Source organism: Alosa pseudoharengus, unplaced genomic scaffold (assembly GCF_046254945.1).
Source record: "Alosa pseudoharengus isolate Yale_2024_CS ecotype anadromous, Long Island Sound unplaced genomic scaffold, YU_APseudo_1.1 YU_APseudo_1.1_scf_1, whole genome shotgun sequence".
Taxonomy (NCBI): domain Eukaryota; kingdom Metazoa; phylum Chordata; class Actinopteri; order Clupeiformes; family Clupeidae; genus Alosa; species Alosa pseudoharengus.
This window is the reverse complement of record NW_027468564.1, coordinates 8,056,548-8,079,804: the sequence shown is the minus strand read 5'-3', so window position 1 is coordinate 8,079,804 and position 23,257 is coordinate 8,056,548. Positions and strand designations below refer to the sequence as shown.

The following is a 23,257-nucleotide window of genomic DNA, read 5'->3' as shown; positions in this document are numbered from 1 at the left end:
GGTTCTCAAACTTTTATTTAATTCCCCACTTTGATCAAGGGGCATGACTGATGATAGTGGAGATAACGTGTTATCCCGAGGCCTTTGCCAGTCAGCATCTCCGACGGTAGTCTACCCTATTAAAAATAGGCTATACGTTTTCGATGTCCCAAACGGAAAGACATAGGCTACTTTATTGTTTTTAACGATCTCTATGCTACTCACAAAAATGTAGGCATGGGGACATGATGAAGTAGGCTATCCAACTGTCGTGTGTTAAATTATTGTGATTACGAGCCAGTGGTTTTCAAACATGCGTGACTCGGACATCTAACTAAATGCAACAGACTCATATCGTCCTCGCATTCGCAAAATGAGGACCAGTGTTTTGTCAAATTGCAAATAGCTATTCGTTTTAACGAATTTTTATGATAGTATGCTTTTTGTATAGGCTACTATCTTAATCTTGGAATATCGGGAGGGAAGTGGCGCGTCTGCAGTCAGCCAAATATGAATGTAATTCTGCGGCATAAAGCAGATGTATTTGTATATTGTACAGAAACAGAAAAATAAAAATGACATGTCAAGCAGTCAACTGACTACATTGCAGTCAAGAAGTAGGGACACTGTTAAGACACTGTTTTGATTTGCGTAGTTGCATTGCCCCCAACACTGACAATAACATAGCAGATTTTGATTTTCGCTACCACCGTGTAGTCAAGCCTTAAGCCATACCCAAGTAGCCTTAATCGAGGTAATGTTTAATTATGCCTGATTTATTTTTTTATTGAATTCGTAGGCTGGGATTCCTCTCGGTAACAATTATGTTTGGTAGCCTCCTGCTTTTTCAGAAGGGGCGGCAGTCAGGCTACTGACAGAGCGATGTACAGTGGCAGAGCGACGCACAGTGGCTGAAAGTGGTACTAAAGCTTCACGCAGCTTCACGCCTCGTAATGCGCGAATGAAGTGGCCATTTGAAAGCGATGCCCACTGTATCCAGACTGATCTGCGAGTGAAACCCTGAAGCTCGCGAGATCAGGATGGTCTCACGAGGCTAGATAACTGTGTCATCAGCATACATTTGGATGTTAATGCATACTGAAGGAAGATCATTAATATATATACTGAACAATAGTGGACCTAGGATTGAACCCTGAGGCACCCCTACTGAGCATATATTTTCTTGGGAAGATGTGCCATTAATTTTAGTGCAATTCATCCTTCTCATCAAGTACGATGTAAACCACTTGATTGTGTCAGCTGAGATGTTATGAGTGGACAGTTTAGAAACTAAAACATTGTGGTTTACGGTGTCGAAGGCTTTCTTCAGATCCAGAAATATTGCTCCAACCACTCCCCCATTGTCTAAATTGGATTTCAGTTCTTCCACAAAGTAGCATAAAGCGGTATCTGTGGAGTGATTTGACCTGAACCCAAATTGCATTGCATGCAATGGAATATGACATGAATTAAGATGGGCAGTGAGTTGGTTTGCTACAACCCTCTCAACTACCTTAGAGATAATTGGGAGTATACTTATGGGCCTGTAATTTGCCACATCAGTAGGGTCCCCAGCCTTGAATATAGGTGTTATCACAGCTGTTTTCCAAACATCAGGAAACAGACACTCATTAATTGACATATTGACCAGGTGTGTAATGGGTGTACATAGTGCTTTGGCATTACACTTGAAGAGGGAGGAATCTAGTCCATAAACATCCTGAGCCTTAGAACCCTTGAGATTGGTCAAAATGTTGGTTATCAATTTCTTCATTTGTCTCTTTAAAACTAAAAACTGGGTATTCATAATTCGGTGGAGTGATGAGCATGGTTCTATCACCAAAAGTTGTTGCTAACTGCTCAACGGACTCCTTAAAAAAAGTATTAAAAGCCAATGCTATTTCCTTGCTATCCCTAGAAATGCTTCCATTAATGCTTAACTCTAAAGGCTGGTTTCCTTTCCCTACTTTCTTTGACATTGTATTTAGGTGTTTCCATATTTGTTGGCCATTACCTCTGGCCTGATTGATGAGATCAATAAAAAAGTTTGCTTTAGCTTTACGGAGCATATTTACTACCTTATTTCTCAGTCCTTTAAATATCCTATAGTCGTTGCCCAATTGACTTTTTAGGGCAGTTTTGAGTGCATGGTCTCTTTTCTTCATTAGGCTCCATAATTCTTCATTTAGCCATGGTAAATTTAATTTTTTGCGTCCATTTACACACTTCTTGATAAATTTGTCTTTCGCACCTGTAATATTTTTTAAGAAAAGTGTGCACTTATCATCTAGGCCTATATTATCGCATGAGAAGTCAGTCCAGTCTAATAATTTTAATTGTTCCTCAAACAGTGGCATATCCTTCTTTGGTATTTTGTAGGACACCTTTTTATTATTATGTTTGTAAAGAAACCTTTTCTTGGTTAGTTTTCGACATATCAACACTAGATTATGGTCTGAGATGCCTGTGACAAAGTTGTACGATTTAGTGAAATCTGGAACTATTTCGGATACTTCGCGGATAGTGAAGGCAAGCCGACAGGTACACAGAGCAAATAGGCTACGCATAGAACAGTCCCTCCAGGAATTCGCGATGTTGCGATCGCAACAATTAACGCAAATTCAGCAAATCCTCGTGAATTCTGGGCGACCTCGCAATTTTGTTCAAACACTGCAACTTTTTCACAAATTTGACCAATTATCATGGTTTCCCCGTGAAATTTCACCTACCACAACAGCCCCTCGCGCAGAATATTGACTCAGATGCCACACTCACTTCTGCAGACACCAGAGACTGCCCTATAACTTGTTCACTCCTCTGCAGTTTTGATGACAATAAATAGAAGGCTAACGTTAATGATCTGCTTTACTTGCATCTGTCATCTCAACCTAGTGTTGCTAACCTGCCTAAGCTATGAAAGTAAGTTAATTAAGGCCTACTTGGTTTACTGACATTTGAGTAGGCTACAATATGCAACCCATTGGCAAACGTACACCTGGAGATGTCCTTTTAGCTCGTGTCATGTTTGCTAGCTTGTGGGCTCAGTTTGTGTAGTGCAGTGCTACCAAAATCATTGTAAGACATTTACCTCTTCTATTATCCAAGAATGATTTCATACGAGTTATTTTTTTACATTTATTTTAACTAATGACATAGAAAACATCCCGAATTCTATCCACATATCGTAATGCACTATGCAAAAAGTTATTTCCAGTCGTAGCCGAACACAGTGAGATGCAAGCATTCCAATCCACTTAGATATGTTATTACCCTACTCTCACGTCCTTAAAGTGGCAGGCAGTCAATTAGACTTACACACCACCAATGTAATAATATTAAAGAAAAGTGACCACCAGGAAGTAAAGCAACGATGGCTCCAAATCCATGCGCAACACGGTGGAACTCGTGGTTCACTGCAGTTCAGTGCCATTCGGAACACTTCGGACTGTACAAGGAGTTCATCGAGATGGAAATGAATGTAAGATACATTTTCTTTGCAGAATATCTTAATTATACATACATTTCACATTCTACTTGACCACAAGGTTTTTGACTATCTTGAGGATCTGCAAATGAAGTTGACTGTAAATACAGACCTACAGTATGAAGCATGTGCCCACTACTTTGAGGGACTTGACCTGTCTTTTGCCATCAAGACCCAGATCCTCAACAGAGTGGAGCAGGCTTAAAGCAACGCAGAGGACAAACTGGCCAAGTACGTCAGATGGACAACCTGCCATTCATTTCCTTCAAGAGGTCAGAGTGTTTGATCCTCGTTACACTGCATTTATGAATGACAGTGTGTCAAACTACAAATCCATTCCAGGCTTTAGTGCTGTTCCAAAAGACAAATTTGATGCCTACTTCATCCGGCTCGGTCCAACTGCACTCCGAGCTACAGCTGGAGTCGTGGATTTGGATGTCTTTTGGGATGGGCTGCAGGATAGACTGCCCATTCTGAGTGCTCTTGCGAAAAGATACAAAGATGTAATTGTAAACTCTGCAGATGCTGAACGCAGCAACAGCATCTACAAGCTGGTGTTGTCTAGCCGAAGGAGATCAATCACAAATGACAACCTAAAAGCCTTGGTCTTCTTGTATCACAACCAGAGACTAACAAGTGGAGCTTTTGAAATGGACGAAGTCCAGGAAGATTTTGAGGAGGTATTTGAAGAAGTTTAGGCATTGAGGCCTTAGGCATTGAGGCATTGAGGCCCTTATTTGGTTAGCATTATTTGGAATTAACAATGTTTTTGTTTACATATACCACATTCTGAGGTATTGTTGACCCATAGCTATCTGTTGTATTTGTGTAATGGCTGCTGTGTTTCTTGGAGGACTGGCACTTTAACTTTAGTTTACGTTGCATTTTATTTTAATTGTATGCATTCAAAAGCATTTGAATAAATGCATTGTTTGGTGTATTTGGTGTTTTTCAACATAAATAATGCTTAATAAAGCATATTTTGTTATTCATAATTCTTGCAATCCTTTGTTTGACCTTTTTTGGATCACTTTTTTTAGTTTTCATAAGATCCACTTGATTCTGAATGAATTGTTCCATTATGATAAGAGGGAAGAAATCGCAACTTTCTTTCGCAATTTTCACCTCTACCCGCAATTTCATCGCAAAAAAATGCCCAATTTTTTATATCTTGTTAACACAAAATAGGGGCTAAGGGTTCCAGTGGCGATCGCAATTTCTTTGAAAAGTGGTCGCGAATTCAACAATCACAAAAAAGTCTCGCAAAATCCTGGAGGGACTGGATAAAGCTGTAACGTTTAATTAATGTCAGGCATCTATGTACAACTGTATAAACGCTAATCCGCAGTGGTTCGCCCTTAATGGTTTAGTGATGTGAAACAGGAAAAAGAACAACCATTTCTCGTGCATTTGTCAAGTCTAATGTTGATGTTGTCCTAGCTACATGGCAGTAGGTTGGATCTAGTATGTGGGATTTATTTACTCATTTGTGACCCGCCATATGAAAACCAGCAGCAAGTCAGCCTAGACCAAATCGTGCAAAACACAATATAAGTTTTTTTTTTTTTTTTTATGTAAGTGTGTACATAGTTGTCCATAATAATGCCTGCAAATTTTGCTTTTAAATAGAAATGTCAAATGGTGTAACCGGTTACACCATTTGACTCTTTTCTGTTTGAGACCAGTTTGATCAGATTCAGGGCCAAGAGTATGTAATTTTAGGTGCCAATTATATTATTTTTATAATTTAAATAGTGACTAACTGTTTAGCATGAACAATAGCTTTAACCCTTAGAACCCTAAGCTGTTTTTAGGGCATTTTCACTACCTTTATTCATAAGGATTTATTCTGGTCATTGTAAGTGCCACACACACATATTATATATTGTTTTTTTCAGCAGAGTCTAGGCTATCCATATCTGCCATCATTTCATGTATTAGTACTAACATTGCCATTTTTTATTTAGCGATGAAAAATGACCATTCTGCGCTCCATATCTGTGACACGAACTGATCTGACCTGACTTGACCCAAGTTTGCCTGTTAGCATGTGTGACTATGGTGTTGATTCTCAACTTTTTATTGCATTGCAGGGCTCTACACTAAAAAAAAAATTCCAGGAGCACTTGTGCGCCCAAGTTAAAAAATTTAGGAGCACAGACAAAAATTTGGGAGCACAGTCAGTTCTGTACTTAACTTACACATAATCTAACATTACACTGCAGCTAACAGTTAAACATGCCAGTGCACCAATTGCGAATATTAAGAATGACTGACAACATTTAGGCTACAGGAAACAGGATTTTAAAGATCAGTGCCTATTTTATTTTCAGTCTGTTCTATTTTCCTACATTTTCCTACATAATGTAAAATAATATAATACATTGACATATTTGCATTTAGCCTGTATATCAAGTATCCTGCCAAATGTAGGCTAATTTATTTATTTGTGAATCCACCTGTAGCTCATCCAAATATGCCCATGGTGACCTACCTGACTGCATACTGCCTAATACTACTACTAAAACAGTCCATTTCCTCTTCCACAAAACCCAACATAGTCTAATCAAGGATATATATTTTATTTGAAATATCTGCATTGATGGGGGCAGTAGCCAAACGTTAGGCCTACTTTCGTTTTGCACTTCGGTGTAAACAAACAAGCATGCGTGGAAGCCTGGAGTTGTCAGTAGCGTTCTACCTTTGAATAAAATGAGAGTATTACGGGAAGCTACTTTTGTGCCTGTTCGCTACAGCTATTTTGCATATTGCAGCCAATACGTCAACTGGGCTAAAAGGCATGTTAGGTTACCTTTCCTTCTCTCACTGCATTCTCAGAATCTCATCCTGTTCCTCCTATATCCGATGAATTCGGTGGATAGAATAACTAATTTCTTCAATCTTTTCATCTTGGCTGGCTAGTCTAACTTTCCGCTTTTTCTGCGCGCTCATGGATTTCATAGAAGCGACTACTACTATCGAGTCCCAACGTGAAACTGCTAACGTTGATGGGAGGTGTAGTTTTATGCTGCATTCGCGACGTGATTCTATGGTTTGCACCAATACTGTTTCTCGATTTTGCGGTGTATTTTGTAGACAAACATTGACATGGTTAGAAGTCATTCGCACCAGTGCGCCTAGATATTTTTTTGCACTCGCACGTCATAATTTTTACTCGCAAATGCGAGTGAAATGGGCGCACTGTAGAGCCCTGCATTGCCATGAACAAAGTAAAGGCAAAAAAGGTGTTTCTTTGTTGAACAAATTGGGATGCAATGTGAGCCTTGAATTGGATGCCATACAGGAATTTGCTAGGATCTCAAAACCGGATTATGAACATGTTTTGCCATAGAGAAACACACGATAGCGTTGGATTATAAACATGCTTTGCCACAAAAACAGACAAAAACGTGGGGTAAGTCCAGCTATAGGCTATGAAGTTATTATTTTGCAGTCACTTCGTCTGTTTTATAACCCAGAAGGATGTATTTGGTATCAAATGATAGCTCTGTGTCTCCTCTTTCATCTAACATGTGTGGCATATATATCCGATCACGGGTCTGCGAGTAATTACTCCGAGAGTAATGGGTGTGCAGCGTTGGTTTGTATACATGACGTTAATATTTTGCAGTCACTTCGTCTGTTTTTATAAGCCAGAAAGATCGATATCCATGGTACCGATGGATAGCCCTGTTTCTCTTTCATCTGATATGCTTGCCATATCTATGCGATCACGGGTTCGCGAGTAATTCGAACCAGAGTAATGGGTGCGCAGGTGAACGCAGAGAAGTATAGACTGTAAATATGATGCAATTTGATTTAATTTCATGATTTTTTTTAATTTTCATACTTGATCGTACATACAAGTGCGTAGTCTCTTTGGATAGCCCCACTTCTCTGTCATGCAATAAAGGTTTTATCTTGTTGCGATGAACAGTCGCGGAGCAATGTAACAGAGAAGAAAGGGTGTGTTTTTTGACGCACTTTGCGTCAATCGGGTTCTAAGGGTTAAAAGGGTTTAATTATATTGCAATTTAAGCGATTTTTGAAATGTCAAAGCTTTTTATTTTAAATTTAAACTTCCATAATTATTTTTTCATATTTTATTATGATGTATGTAAACAGTATGTTCAAATTATAAATAAATAATATAAATACATTTATTATATATAAAGTGTACCTCGTGTCCCCCAATGGATGCCACTTACAAGCAAGAAAAACTTGTCTCGCCACAGAGTGCATGTGAACGCAGATCCTGCTGTTGGTTGGTTGTTTATCATACCCACTCTTTCACTCACTCTTATTCTCTCTCACACACACTTTGGGCCCTATTTTAGCAATATAAAATGCATGCTCACTAGCAAATAGCGTAAATACATTTAGGATTTTGTCCAGTCCACATTCGGGGTGGTTTTGTTATTAAACGTCAGGTGCCTGCTGCAAAAAGGTGGCTCTTATGTTTCTTAATCAGTCATGGGTGTGTTGTGGGCTTAACAGCCTTTAACCCAATGAGGAGGACATCTGTCATTCCCTTTAACAGCAAGCAGGGCAACTTCTAAAAGCGCATCAGTATTTTGAGTCAGCGGTGTATTTGAAGGAATCTGCTTGTGCGCAAGACCGTATGGAACAGGTATTCCACTAAGCCTTTCTTTACTAAAACCGAGTAGAGTATAGGCTACACACATCTGCACTTGTCTATTAATTGAACATATAGGCAAAGTGAAACTAACTTCACTGTGGTGTCATAGTCAACGACAAAACAGTTATACACAGTTAATTACTTTCAATATTGACTGACAATGGGTTACCAGCAAAAACATAGCCTGAAAAAAGCAAAACTTCCCCCTATAATGTTCAAATGACTGAATAAATAACCTAAGGACATTTATTCTGCAGAGGAATTGCTGGTTACATCTCGTGACAGTGCGTCTTCAGCTGTGTTTCATATGCGCCTTTCGCTATAGACCAGGCTTTTCTTGGTCAGTGGCGTAATGCTTTTTAGACGGTATAAGATAGCGATTTTTAGATCATGTGCCAGACCACACCTTATGTCGGTAATTGCCACACCCCTGGGCACACTATTTAATAAAAGTGAAGTGTAAGATAGGAAAAAACTTTAAGTGAGAATAATAATACGCTTTGCGCCAGGTTTTGCATCGCGAAAATAGGGCACTTTATCTCACTCTCTTTGAAAATAATGGGTATAGACTGAAATTGTATGCGAACTGAATTGAAATCAAATAGAACACAAGTTTCTTCATTGATGTTATGAAATGATATTTGATATGGAATATGATGAATGACATGAATACATATCAAAATATCCAATTCAGTTTACCTTGATGCCTATTTTCTGTGTCAATTTCTTGTCCTATTGCTATAAACGTTTTATGGTCAATTGGTGTAACCGATTTATGTCAATTGGCGTAACCAGTATTTTGTCTAAAATACTAATAATGTACCAAAAAATGAATATGGATAATGATTTAATACTCTACTTTACTGTAATAATGGTTGTTTAAACTTTTGTGAAATATTTTCATTTTGGGAAGTTTACATAGCTTAGGCTAAACTGTATGTTTCTTTCGTCCCCCATGCCTGTTTTATTCGTCCCGACTAGGAGGGATAAATGAAACATTGCGCACGTTCCACTTTTGCTTAAATATATCCTGAACGGTTTTGTATAGAGCTGAAAGTGCAACTATATTTGACAAAAGACAGATGTAAGTTATTGCTAGTGACAAAATATTAACTTTTGGTGTGGTCTCTTTGTAAATAATGTTTAATTAAAACGTGTTTTGATCGTCCCAGCTGTCCCCTATATAGGCTTATGGTTTCCTATATCCAAGGGGATTATTCTCACCCCTATGTATTGCCACTCTGTTTCGAGGGACAATGGGTAGGCTAGGGGAAGGAAAAGAATGGGATTGAGCCTTGTAATAATATATTTTAATGTTACCATGATGGAATTTGTTTTAGCACAGCAGCAAAACATTAACATTAATTAATAGAGAATGTTTAACAAAACAATTATAGACAACTTAGATTTAATATATTTGTTTACTTGTATCTGCATTTTATTAAAATACAAAGACATTTTATGTGAGAGTGTGGTGTTTGCCCTTCAATTGATGAGTATAGTGTTTGGTGCATGGTTTTCCAAATTTATTTGTGCTAATTTAACATCTTGAGCCTGTTTCTGTTTATCTGGATGTTTTGCCTCATGCCACCCTTGAATTAATCAGTGCCCCACTAGGGCCACCCTTGTTGAAAATGTCTAGAATCGCCACTGGAACCCATAGCCCCTATTTTGTGTTAACAAGATATAAAAAAATATGTACAACTTCACATTTGGGTTTACAAATGCACGGATGTGCATCATATAATTTGCTCTACTTTACCTAAAGCTGACAATAACACCTGACATTAACATAGTAATTTTTAATATTGTGCACATGGGGTAAAGATGCTAGACTCGGTACTTAGTTTATTGCACCCTTTAATTACTCAGTAAACTTATAATAGGGCCACCTACTTGTCACTTTACTTAGAGCTGACAAATAGGGAGGGAAAGTAATCTCATCGCCATCTAGTGGTTGCGTTCCTAGAGTTTAGCGGAGGGGATGGGATTTTTTTTTAGAAAAAATATATCTCGGTGCACATTGGGATCTTAATTTAATGCCTTCCATATGTTAGGCACTGTGGTCACCTCTATTGCTTCAAGTGGTCATACCTTATTTTTAGGATCAGTTGAATTGTTTTGAGTTTTTGTCGTAACAAGGTGATAACAAACTACAGTTGCATGTGAAATCACAGGTTTGGGCGCTTAATCTCTAACTGAACAATACGGCAATTTGCTTAACTGGCTTACATATTTTTGTAATAACAGAAGGTGATGTAAACCGCGTGGTGATAACCTTTATGTCTGGATAACTGGTGTTGTGCTTCTACTCACATGAAGAGCTGGCAGTAAGTGTTAAGTGGCAATGCTAACCAGGCTAATAAACAAACCATGCTACTGTGAGTAACGTCGAAGGGTAAAGTGACGTGGCTTTTTTGTAGTTCGTTTATTAAACAAAAGGAGCAATTTCGATTTTTTTAAATAAGGCAAAATAGGGTCTGACATTTTCACAGTTAGAAGATTATTACTGTATAGACACTGAAAAATATTTTTGGTGGATAAGATCGCTGATTTGGCTTCACAGTATTTTTTTTAAAATAGGTCTATGGGACTTAACATTGGAGCTGCTCTTCGATAGGAACGCAACCACTTGGGGCGCTGGTTTTCACTTTCCCTCCCTATAACACTTACGATATTGCATAGCTGTTGTGTGCTATAGGGAGATATAAATTATTATAACTTTATTATACTAATAGTTAAAGATAGGACTACAGTAGAAGTCAATACTCTTTATGCATCACTATACGCATTTAGCAAGGCAAAGTAGTTATGATGCATCATAAAACTGACAAGTGAGTAGGCAGATCTTGACATATTTATAATGCATTATTCAGATTAAAATTATAATCATTCATACTTAGCTGTCATGTATCATGAAGTTGGTTATGACGCCTTGTGAACACCTTATAAAATGTTATGAATGCATTTATAGGGCGTTATAAATATAACCTTCATTGAAAGTGTTACCAACAAGTCATTAAACGGTTATACTTGTTCACAACAAACACAAATGCTGTTGTATTTTGTCATTTCTCAATTCAACTTCAGTAAACCACATTTAGTGATTCACTTTGAATGTGAAAGTTTAAAATAAATGTGATTTTAGTACCCTCTAAGGTTAAAAGCTGACTGGTTTGGTGTAGATAACAACTATATTACAGGGGTTTACCAACCCCAGTGGGGCAAAAGTCTAGAGGGGAGCCCCAAAACATGTTTGGCATGTGAGCAAGGATGGAATACTGAATGAGCCTACCGAGCCCAAGAGATCAAGGGGCCCTGAGGCCCAAGTAGTTGCGTAAAGTCACTAACTCAAAAAGTCAAAAAGCAAAAGGTTATATGAATCTGAACAAATTTGGACATTGCCCTTCTCCAGCTGACCATCGCAAAAATGTGCCATCTTGGGAAAACAGACAACTGAGTGAGAAAATTGAGTAAATAGAAAATGGAGTAAATGTAGAACGACTAGCGAATAGAATGGGTTGAGAACCACTGCACTAAACCCCTCCCCATCTGTAGCAGCAGTTATCCTGTGTCGCGTAGCCTACTCTGTCTTCAGAACTTGCGTTCAAATCCACATGCGAACGTTTGCACACTTGACACTCTCCGCCAACATACAGTGGAGTTGGACGTACGCTTGACGAAGGTAACAATGCAATCACCATTACAATGGAATGTAACCATATCGTTCAGATTTAAGCTTAACTGTTAAGAAAAAACACAAACATTGAATGTACCTCAGGAGTTGAGCGGTGAGGACTGTCGACAGAAGACACAAGCCGTTGGCGATAGAATCCTTTGGATCCCCTCAGACTCGAGCAAAGCAGGACGTTCGTTGTGCACCAGGCTTAAAAACAGCAGATCCAACGTTAGTTACCATCTGATAACTCGTCAAAGCCTGGCGAGATTCTGTTGCATGAAATACGATTCAAGACTTTTCCTAACAGCAAAAGTCTTAACAGCAAAACGAGACACAGCAGAACTAAGTTGAAGCGAACGTACACTGCCATTAAAAACAAAAACTACCAACAAAATGCTCTTTAAACTTATTTACGAGTTACATACTTTACAAAGGTAATTTATTGAAGACATATCATCAGTAGGCTATAAAGTTGACAACACCGTTGTAGTTAGCTAGACGGTCGGCTAGCATAGCAATTATGTTAACGTCAACGGCTGCGTTAACGTTAACATTAACCAAAATGTTGAGATGCTAGCTCCAACGTCCTTTCCCCAGTTTTCCCAAATAACGTTAACTCATTCCAGTAGTTGATTAACATAAGACGTACTGAAAGCAAAGGAAAACTAGTTCAGATGCCTACCTGGCGAGAGGATTCAAATTTTTCTTAAACTCTTAACAGCAAAACGATGCACTGCAGAGCTATTGACAACCGTTACTTCCTGTGGTTCACTCTCTTGTTGAACTGAACTAACTTAAACGGCTGCGCTGCACTATGAATATATTCCAAGAGTGACGTGAATGTGACGTGTGTGTAATTTAATGTTTAAATATGAAAAAGCCCACTGTGCCAAAATCATGAAAAAATAGGATACCTCTAATTTCAAGATGAGTACTCGTATTAAATGCAAATCAACTCAAATAAAATGTAATAAAATACAGTGTTCTCTGTGATAGTTTTTCAGTATTTCATGCATTCAAATTTGGACAATTTAACCCTTTACTATGTCAATTAATGAATTTATATATTTCAGATAATGCCGGGAGCCATGGGGTCAGAGCTGGTTTTATTTATTTTTACTTAAACTTGTTGACTTGGGGTAGCTCTTTAATATTTAGGAGGGTGCTCAGTGATATCCCTATGTGCCAAAATTATGAAAAAACAAATAGGAAATAGGAATAGGAAAATAGGAATACGAAAAGCATATCAAAAGCTCAAATGTACAAAAATACAGTTTGCAGTGTGAGTTATTCAGACAATACTTCATGCATTCAAATTGGGAAAATGTAACCCTTTTCTATGTCAAATGATGAATTAATAATTTCAGATATCACCTGTAATAATTCTGAATATGTACACTTTTCCTCTTCTGTTCTGTCTGATGATTGTCCTGTTGGAAAGACAGTTTAAGTAGAATGCTATAGAATGGTTTTTGTGTGTTTTCTGTTATTATGCATGATATAATCTGTCAGTTGGAATTCTGAGTTTTGATTTGAATTTGAGTGTCCAATTAAGCTGTAACCGTCACTCCTTTTTTGGATGTAGGCTAGTGCAGGTGTGCGTTTTAAGTAAAGGGGCTTTTCGCCATTATAACTCACCACGAGAGTCATCTCATTTTTTAAAATCAATATGTCCAGTTCTGGCTCATCCTACCCTAAAACATGCAGAGAACATTGTGCAAGGCACACCATTAACCTGGCAACTGGATCTGTAAGAGCTACAAGGATTTTCACTCTTGCAGCCACATCTGGGGCCTCATGTACAAAGACTTGCGTGGATTTCATAACATTGCGTACGTGCAAACCTGAAAAGTAGCGTATGTAAATGACTACTGTTAGCCTACACTGTCCTCTTTGAGCTGATTTCTACAGGGTGTTTGTTCTACTGTTCTAATTTGTATAAAATATATCTATTTTTATTCTTTATTGCAGCAGTAGTCTATGCTCAGAGCCTAAACTCGTCATTCAAAAAGAGAATATTCATTTTTAAGTATTGAAGTATTTGGAGCCTGAACTGAAGGACTATTTCAGTTGGAAATTTGACTGCCATTTGAAAAAAGATTCATTGATTCGTTACTGAGCCCAACCAGTCTACCAGAAAATGTCAAACTTGCACCAAAATACATTTTGGAGATGATCAGGGGCCTCATGTACAAAGCTTGCGTACGCACAAAAATGCTGCGTACGCCACTTCTCACGCTCACTTCCGGATGTACGAAGACTGACTAGAATGTGAGAATGTGCGGTCCTACATGCAAACTTCATGTCTGGCGTACGCACATTTCCAATGTGTATCGTCAGTTGGCAACACTTACAGGCAGTGCAGCGCAACAACATTAGTTGGCCGCGAGTCTAGGCCTTTATTTGCACAGTAAAAATGATAACACATCGAGAGTAGGCCTATGTTTCTATATAAATGGACATGCAACATGCTCAAATTCTACTAAGCAACAACCTATCTATAATGACAACTGTAGACTTATTAGAGGATACGAATTAAAAGGGAATGTGAAACCTATAGTCACCACATATAGATAGAATAGATAGGCTGACTAATAAGCGCGGATAGGCTATACGCTATTTCCCTTAGTGTGATTAACTGCATAGGATACTTTGACTTTCCTCGAGTAAGCATTCGCATTATTGTTGTCACACTTGTGTGCAAATATAGGGATATGATCCAGAAATCGTAATGTTGTGGCGATGTGGCCTGGATCAAATTTGTTTATTCCACCTCGAGTGCGCGATGAGTGGTAGCCTACTTGGACACGATTGATTTAATGTTTTTTTTAATTAATGCAGTTGTGTTATAATGGTTCAAATGCATCAAACCCAGTTATGCGAACCCTGTCACCTACTTGCAGACTGACCTATAATTCTGCCACAGTCTCTGACCCTATAGCTAGCCACTGCTACGCTCTGCCACTACTGTTTTTTTATTTTTGTTATTAATTACAGATGATAACGACATAAGATTCTTGCCATTTTGTCGGATAAACACTTCTACCTCGCATTCGCTGGAGATAAACTTTTTTTATTAATTTGATGATTTCAATTATTAAACTTTAGAGCAGGTTCGAGTATGAATGGATCCACAAATGACTTTTCATTGTTATTAATATTGCGGGATAGGCCATTTTGTCTTCGCGGAGGTCTGCGCTCTCGAGTGGCCTTCTAGTTAGCATATTAGAATGAGTGTGATTGAGGGAGGAGAGAGGGTGGAGTGTAATGCTCGTGCATGTATGCTTAATTTTCACGTTAATTGGGATGTACAAAGAAAAGCTGCATGGAATGCTGCGTACGCACAGTTTCATACATCAGGATTTTTTTGTGCATAGCTGTGCAGTAAGTAAACCCAAAGTCCTTTTAGGCAAGTCCCTCCACTCAGCGGCCATATTGTAACGCTTTTTGGGCACTTATCGGGCATTTATTTCCGAATGTGCACTTACCAACGTTGCTCCAGCAGCGAGATCACAACACATGGTTGGCACGATGTATTCACAACACATCACATGATTGGCATAATGTATTCGTGTTGACTTTTTTGCCGCGTTACGGGCAAGATATGTGTAGACAATTGCCATATTGTCATTACAAACTAACCCCATGAATTTCTATGGAGGATTTTTGCTTTCTAATGAGGAGTGCTGCGACTCCTCATTAGAAAGTCTCTGGTAAACCTCCATCCACACCTAAGAGACGTGTTAGTGAGAAAGTGATTATATTTTTACATGTAGATGTGAATTTGTAAATGAAACGTCATTTGTACAACTGAAAATTGCATTTGTGAAATCTTATTCTGCATTTGTGAATCACCAGCACACACATTCCTCTCTCTCGACAGTTACAGATTTGTGGAGAAGCCCCTGGCTGCAGCTTGCAGATCGGGGCTGGGCTCAATGTGGGCCAGAGCGCACCTTCAGCACGTCTTCTCACGCTGACCATGTTGTCCCAGTTACATATTTCTCAACAATCTCTAGGAAGAGTGCTTAAATCTACTGTATAAAAGCGTATCCTCAACGTCAAGAGAAAAAAACACAGAGGTTACAAGACTCTCGCTGTAGACCTACAGTCTGGGTAGGGTACTATAATGCGTAGCCTATGTTAATATGTCAAATCGGTAATAGTTTATTTTTAAACTCTGCGATTTAGACTATACTGTAAACTTTTTTTAAAAGTCAGACCGACTGTAATGTTATCTGATTCATTGATATTTTCACTTAATTCTTGTTATTGTTTGGAGAGTGGTCTGACGTTGTGTCTCCAATCTTTAATGACAAATATCGATTTTCTTAGCACACATTTCACAATAATTGACCTAGCACCCTTTTGTAGCCTATGTGAGCTGGCTGAGTTAGGTATTTCCTTAGGCTACAATGTGCAAGTTGTATTCTATTTCTTTGGACTTTTTGACCTTTCTGTTGCATGAAATAAGCAGTCATAGCATAAACAATAGCAATGTTATCTGTCGAATGCATTTCATGTCTAGGCCTAGGCCCTATAGTCCATTTTCTTGTGAAGACCTATTAGTGAAAAACAGGTTGTGTCACTGCCTGAGTACCAAAATTGGAAAATGTACCCTGTGTCTGTTGTTGCACATATAATATAACCCATGGTCAACAAACACTTGAAAAATCATACCAAGAGTAGGGAATATGTTGGCAATCTAAATGCACATAAGCTATGTGTCTGCCTGATCCTGAGCAGCTGTCTCAGAGTTATTGAGACCCCGTTTACATGAGCATGTGTATTTTTATAAACGAAGACATTTCCCTACGTTTGAGCCTTTCATTTAGACGCAAACAGAGAATTTGCCCCGTAAAACGGTTATCCAAAAAAACTCCGGCCAAAGTGATTTTTTTGGAAAACTTTGTTTATGCGTTTGGTTGTAAACTGGTAAACGGAGTTTTGGGCAGCCAACGTCACAGTATGCGACAGAAGTACACCAAATGTGCGACCAATGTTTACATTTACATGTTCTCACGTGCAACTTTTCAGGGTTCTGATTGGTTAATGTGAGCTTGATCTTATCGTTAGACTGCCACTGTGGTTTAGCGTGCTCATGACAGCATGTATGTACACGGGTTTGTGTACACACATTTAAAAAAAAAAACGGTCTCGTGTAAATGCAGTTTTATTTGCAAATGTAGATGGCCAGATATTCGTTTAGGAAAATGCCCTGCTTCGTGTAAACATAGTCTGAGAGGGAATTTCCCTTTGGGGATCAAGAAAATATCTATCTATCTATCTATCTATCTATCTATCTATCAATCTAATAACAAATTATCATATTAGGTGACAGGAGGGAATAGACCCCGCCGGGGCTACAATGGGTTAGCAGCTCATTGTGGCAGTAGCCCAGGCTTCACTAAGCTATGGGCTGCACCCTACTAAGCTACAGTACGACATAATGAAAAAATACCCCTAGAGTCAGCGAGAGCAGGGGCGGAAGATGACTCACTTGTGATAGACATGGTTACTGACCCTGGAACGAATTTGATTACGAGTAAGGAAAACATGTTTGTGGAAACCACTAGTTCAGAGAAAACTGAGAAAAAGCTGCAGATGTGTGTGTGTGGTTGGCAGAAGGTTACAAGTCTAAAGGGCCTGAAAATTCATCAAGGGAAAAAGAAGTGCTTGGTAGAGGGAACACAGGGTCCCCGCATTGATAGCTATTTCTTAAGAAGTGCATCAAGTCAGTCGGTTGAAGTCCAGCGACAGGAAGAAACCCACAGTTCGCAGGACATCAGTACCCCTGTTGTTGAGGTAAGTTCTAGCACTGAGGCAGAGAGAGAGGCCAGTCAGCCAAGGAGGGAGAAGATTAATGGTCATAGGCCTGGGGTTAGATGGCCAGGCGCAGCAGAATGTAGAATGTGGGAAGATGTTAATAGTGATTTGGTCAGTATCCTGGGTCAGCTCATGGGGACGGCTGAAAGCAAATTAGAGAAAATGGGAGACATTATTTATAGCTATGGTAAGGAAAGATTTGGGACTATTGAGAGAAGGACAAAACAGCTACATGAGGTAGTTAAATCTAGGCGCCAGCAGGAGATAGATAAACTTATCAAGGAGAGGAGGCAGCTTAAGAAGCAGTGGAGAAAAGCTACAGATGATGAGAAGGAAGGTATTGACTGTCTACAGGCAGATGTGAGGGAGCGGTTAGTAGTGCTAAGAAGAGCTGAAAATATTAGGAAAAATAGAAGAAGAAATCACGAGCCCGACTAGCATTCTATAAAGACCCATTTCAGTTTGTTAAGTCTTTATTCGTAATGCAGAAGAGTGGTAGTCTTTTGGAACCTAAGCAGAAGCTTGAGGAGTATTTAGAGGGAGTGCACAAAGATAGGGAGAGGTTCAGGGAGATGGTACTTCCTGCTGATATCCCACCTATTGGTGAATTAAGTAGCCAATGCGACGATAGTCCACCAAGGTGGAAAGAGGTGCAAGAAGTAATAAAACGTGCAAGGGCCTCTTCAGCCCCGGGACCTAATGGAGTGCCCTACCGGTTGTATAAGAGTGCACCAGATGTTTTAAGATTTTTATGGCAATTAATGAAGATAGTTTGGAAAAAGCAGAGTATTCCCAAGGATTGGCGGAGGGCTGGGGGAATATTTATTCCCAAAGAAAAGGACGCAGTGGAGATTAATCAATTTAGGCCAATTAGTCTACTGAATGTTGAAGGGAAGGTTTTCTTTAGTGTGGTGGCACGGAGACTGACAAATTACCTTGAAAGGAATAAACTAATTGATACCACGGTGCAAAAAGCTGGAATTCCTGGCTTCTCTGGGTGCTTAGAGCATACCAGCATGATTTGGCACCAAATTCAATTAGCAAAGCGTGAGAAGAGAGACCTGCACGTTGTGTTCTTGGATTTGGCTAATGCTTTTGGGTCTGTGCCGCATAGTCTGTTGTGGGAGGCCTTTGATTATTTCAGAATCCCAGGTAGCATTAAAAGCCTAGTAAAAGCATACTTTCTGGATATTCAATTATGTTTTACTACAGCTGATTACACCACAGGTTGGCAACAACTTGAGATAGGAATCATGGCCGGATGTACCATCTCCCCACTTGCTTTTACAATGGCAATGGAGGTCATTATTAGGGCCTCAAAATGGGTAGTGGGCGGGGAGAAGTTGCAGGGAGGGCCACGCCTCCCCCCGATTCGGGCTTTCATGGACGACATGACAACCTTGACGACAACCGTTCCATGCACCAACAGGTTGCTGGGTAAGTTAAATAGTAATCTGCAATGGGCCAGAATGAAGGTGAAACCAAGTAAGTCTAGGAGTCTCTCAATTATTAAAGGGAAGGTAACAGATAAGAAGTTTGCTATAAATAAGGAGGTGATTCCCACAGTTCTGGAGAAACCAGTGAAGAGCCTGGGAAGGTGGTATGATGCAAGCCTTAGTGATAAATCACAGGTTGAAGACTTGAGACAGGTCACTAGGCAAGGTATTGCAAAAATTGACAAGTCGGGGCTGCCAGGTAAGCTCAAGCTGTGGTGTTTGCAGTTTGGTTTGTTGCCTCGGCTAATGTGGCCATTGACAGTTTATGAAGTTCCTCTGTCAAAGGTAGAGAGGTTGGAAAAAATGATCAACTCCTTTGTCAGAAAATGGCTCGGAGTCCCACGCTGCTTAAGCAGTGTAGCCTTGTATGGGAAGGGTATTGTAGAGTTGCCAATATCTAGTCTGACAGAGGAATTTAAGTGTGCTAAGGCTAGATTGGAATTGACTCTTACTCAGTCCAAGGACCCAGTGGTGAGGAAAGTTGCACCCTCAGTTAATGCAGGGAGGAAGTGGAACCTAGAGCAGGCAGTTAAGCAAGCTCAATCAGCATTGAAGCATAGAGATATAATGGGCCATGTGCAGCACGGGCGGGGGGGTCTAGGGGTGGGTGCAAGTAAACCCTTGTGGAGTAAGGCTTCTGCAGGAGAAAAGAGGAAAATGGTAGTGGAGGAAATGCATAGACAGGAGGAGGCTGTAAGATGTACTAAGGCAGTGTCGCAGGCAAAACAAGGGCAGTGGGTGAACTGGGAAGGGGTGGAAAAAAGACAGATTAAATGGAAAGATCTATGGGGCATGGAAGCTAGTAAGATCAGATTTATGTTAGGTGCTACATATGATGTGCTCCCATCTCCCAAGAATTTAAGTCAATGGTTTGGTGAGGATGATAAATGCATACTTTGCTCGTGTGTGGGCAGTCTCCACCATATCCTATCAGGATGCAAGGTAAGTCTCACCCAGGGGCGGTATACGTGGCGTCATAACCAGGTATTGAAATGTGTGGCAGCGGCAATAGAGGATAAAAGAAGAGAAGTCAATTCATTAGCAGCTAGTAAAGGGGTAAGGCAAATTAACTTTGTACGTCAGGGGGATAAACCTTGTTCCGCGAAGGCCAGGTGCAAAACCGGCCAGTTGAAAAATGGGGCGGGCTGGGAAATGAAGGTTGATCTTGGCCAGCAGATGGCGGTACCTCCACATATAGTGAGTACTAAGCTACGTCCTGACGTAATTCTATGGTCGGATTCAGAGAAGATAGTTTACTTCATTGAACTCACTGTTCCTTGGGAAGACAGAGTGGAAGTGGCCAATGAGCTGAAGAGAGCTAAATATACTGAAATAGCAGAGGAGGCAGCTAAGCGAGGTTGGAGTGCACGATTAAGGCCTATTGAAATCGGTGCACGTGGGTTTGTGGCCAGATCTGCTATTGGCTTGCTGTCTGAATTGGGCATTTGTGGTCGAAGTCTAAGGCAGGTGGTTAGTAACATGTCCTTAGCAGCAGATCGGGCAAGCGAATGGTTGTGGGTAAGGAGAAGTTACCCTTCCTGGGGCGCAAGCTAAGGTAAGCTAACTGGCTCATTTGTTTTGGTCGTGGGTAAGGAGAAGTTACCCTTCCTGGGGCGCAAGCTAAGGTAAGCTAACTGGCTCATTTGTTTTGGTGGTGGGTAAGGAGAAGTTACCCTTCCTGGGGCGCAAGCTAAGGTAAGCTAACTGGCTCATTTGTTTTGTGTTTGTGATGGACTGTGCCTAGGTTGATGGTACTTGGCTAAGGTTCTTTATGGTTTATGGTTTAGTCCACATCAACGGGACGGACCGACCTAGCCAACTTAAACCATGCCTAGGTTGGTTAAGGGTATTTGGATGCTTGTTGTGGTAATATGGGGCAGCATGGGGTGTAAGCTAACTGCTAACTGCTGGCTAATTTGTTTTGTGTTTGGGATGGGGCCTAAGATAATGGGCTAAGCTAACTGGCTAATTTGTTTTGTGTTTGTGATGGGCTGTGCCTAGGGTGATGGTACTTGGCTAAGGTTCTTTATGGTTTATGGTTCAGTCCACATCAACGGGACGGACCGACCTAGCCAACTTAGACCATGCCTGGGCTGGTTAAGAGTATTTTGAGTATTGGATATTTCAATGTGGTAATATGGTGGTAGCATGGAGGGGAGTGTCTCCAGGACGCTGGTTTCACTGTTAAGCCTTCATGAGGTGTCGTGGGCCTAACTTAACGAAACATCGGTGAATGAGGGTGCCCACTTGATAACCCCAATGACATGCCGCATACTATATAGGCTACTGCTGTTGGATAGGCCATTTGCATTGTGCTTGTGACCATTTGTTGGCGGATTTGTGGGTAGTGTGCTTTTTAAAGTTAAACTTGAGCAGGGGCTTCTGAATGTGTTTTTACCTTGGATTTTGGCACAAGGGATTTTAACATCTAATCCTGTGTATTAATGTAATGATACAGAGTATGTGTCGGCTGGAAACAGCTGTCATGTTTGCAGATTGACAGTCACACTTACACATGTACAGTGAGCACAATTAACACATAATGAATAGGCAAGGCCAATATTATGTTTTCTACTCTTAGCATGACCTTTCATATGGTTGTTGTTGTATTATGTTTGTGTCTCCGTCCTACAGCCATGTTCCAATAGTCATATCTTCCAACTTACAGGCCAAAATATGTTTATGGAAGGAAATAATCAAACTCTTCTTCTTTGATTGGTGATGGGGGTAGGAGACTGCAGGTGGGGGTGGAGGTGTGAACTGATTGGTGATGGGGGTAGGAGACTGCAGGTGGGGTGGAGATGTGAACTGGTGAGTGATGAGGGTAGGAGACTGCAGGTGGGGATGGGCTGGAGTTGTGTGGACTGAGAATATCACAGTAAAACAAGTAACATTTCCATGAAAGAGATACAGAAGCATAAAACAACAGAACGAACAGACTGAAGAACAGCTTCTTCCCTTTAACTCATTGAATGCCAAGCTGTTTTCGGGAGCTTTGTCTAGAGTGCCAGCAATCTAGACCATTGTTGATGATTTTTGTACAGCCACAGCATATTCTGTGTTATAGCTATGAACACATGCAATAGCTCGATTAAAAGGTGAGACTTTAAGCTCTCGGTGGGTGCAAACCGTGTATTTCTACACGCCTCTGTTCCTGAGAAATCCCAAGATAAACAGTGGCTAGTTTTCACCAAAATCGCTGTTTTTTTCTAGAAATGGAGATATAACGTCTTTCATGAAATATGAAGTGTTGCCTGTTACTTACTTGTGTGACTTTCCGGGAAGTGATCAGCGAGACCTGGCGAGACTGCCACCTAGTGATAGACCCACGAAAATGGCCTGGTTTTGACCTGACGTGCATGCGTCATTGATTCGACCAAAAGCGGCAACCGAGTTATGATAAAATGTCCAGAGTGTGCGTTTTCATGAGTTTCACGATCGTCATATATTTCATTTACATTCATCACAGAGTTCCCAAAATCACATATAAGGTGTGTTAGAGTGTCTAGTTTAGTAATTTAAAAAAAAAGCTAAAAACGTAATATTACGTTTTTGGCACTCAACGCATGGGAAGGAAAAACGTAATATTACATTTTTGGCACTCAATGAGTTAATGAGCACAAACCACACCTGCAGAGCAGTGGGATGTGTGAAAATAAAATAAAAAATAAATGCTACTAAAGGTGTCCAACATGAAAGAGAAGAGTATTTATTTACTTAAGTCACTACATTGCAGGCACTGATGCTCAACAACGGCACAGCCTACTGAATGAAATTGGACAATGTCCCATGGCACACCTGATGAGACAAAATTAAAGTCACAAGGTAGAATAATTTAAAGACCTATTCAGAATATGTAACCCAGTGCAGTTAGCAGAAGACATCTGAGAACAGTTAGATTCACAACTGTGGTGGCTTTTATGATGAAAGTTGATTGCAGAGCTGAAACACATAGCAGCAAAAAGCTGCTTCACCATGTTTAAAAAAATGAAGGACTACAGAGTATGGACGCTCTGATGTCTGTATCGGAGTACACAGATATGGTTTCTCCTCTAAATGGATCCTCTGATGTACCTGGTAATTACACACCATTTAATGACATTTAACAATAAAAGACTTTCTACCGAAGGACTACCGAGAATGGATTCTCTGGT

The 23,257-nt window shown here is 40.0% G+C and overlaps 1 protein-coding gene across 1 annotated transcript in view; it reads right to left on the bottom strand.

The window, feature by feature from the left end:
• The window catches only part of LOC143136310 (uncharacterized), a 103,693-nt gene that overhangs the window by 65,852 nt on the left and 14,584 nt on the right, over positions 1–23,257 (bottom strand). The gene's annotated exons all lie outside the window — the stretch shown is intronic.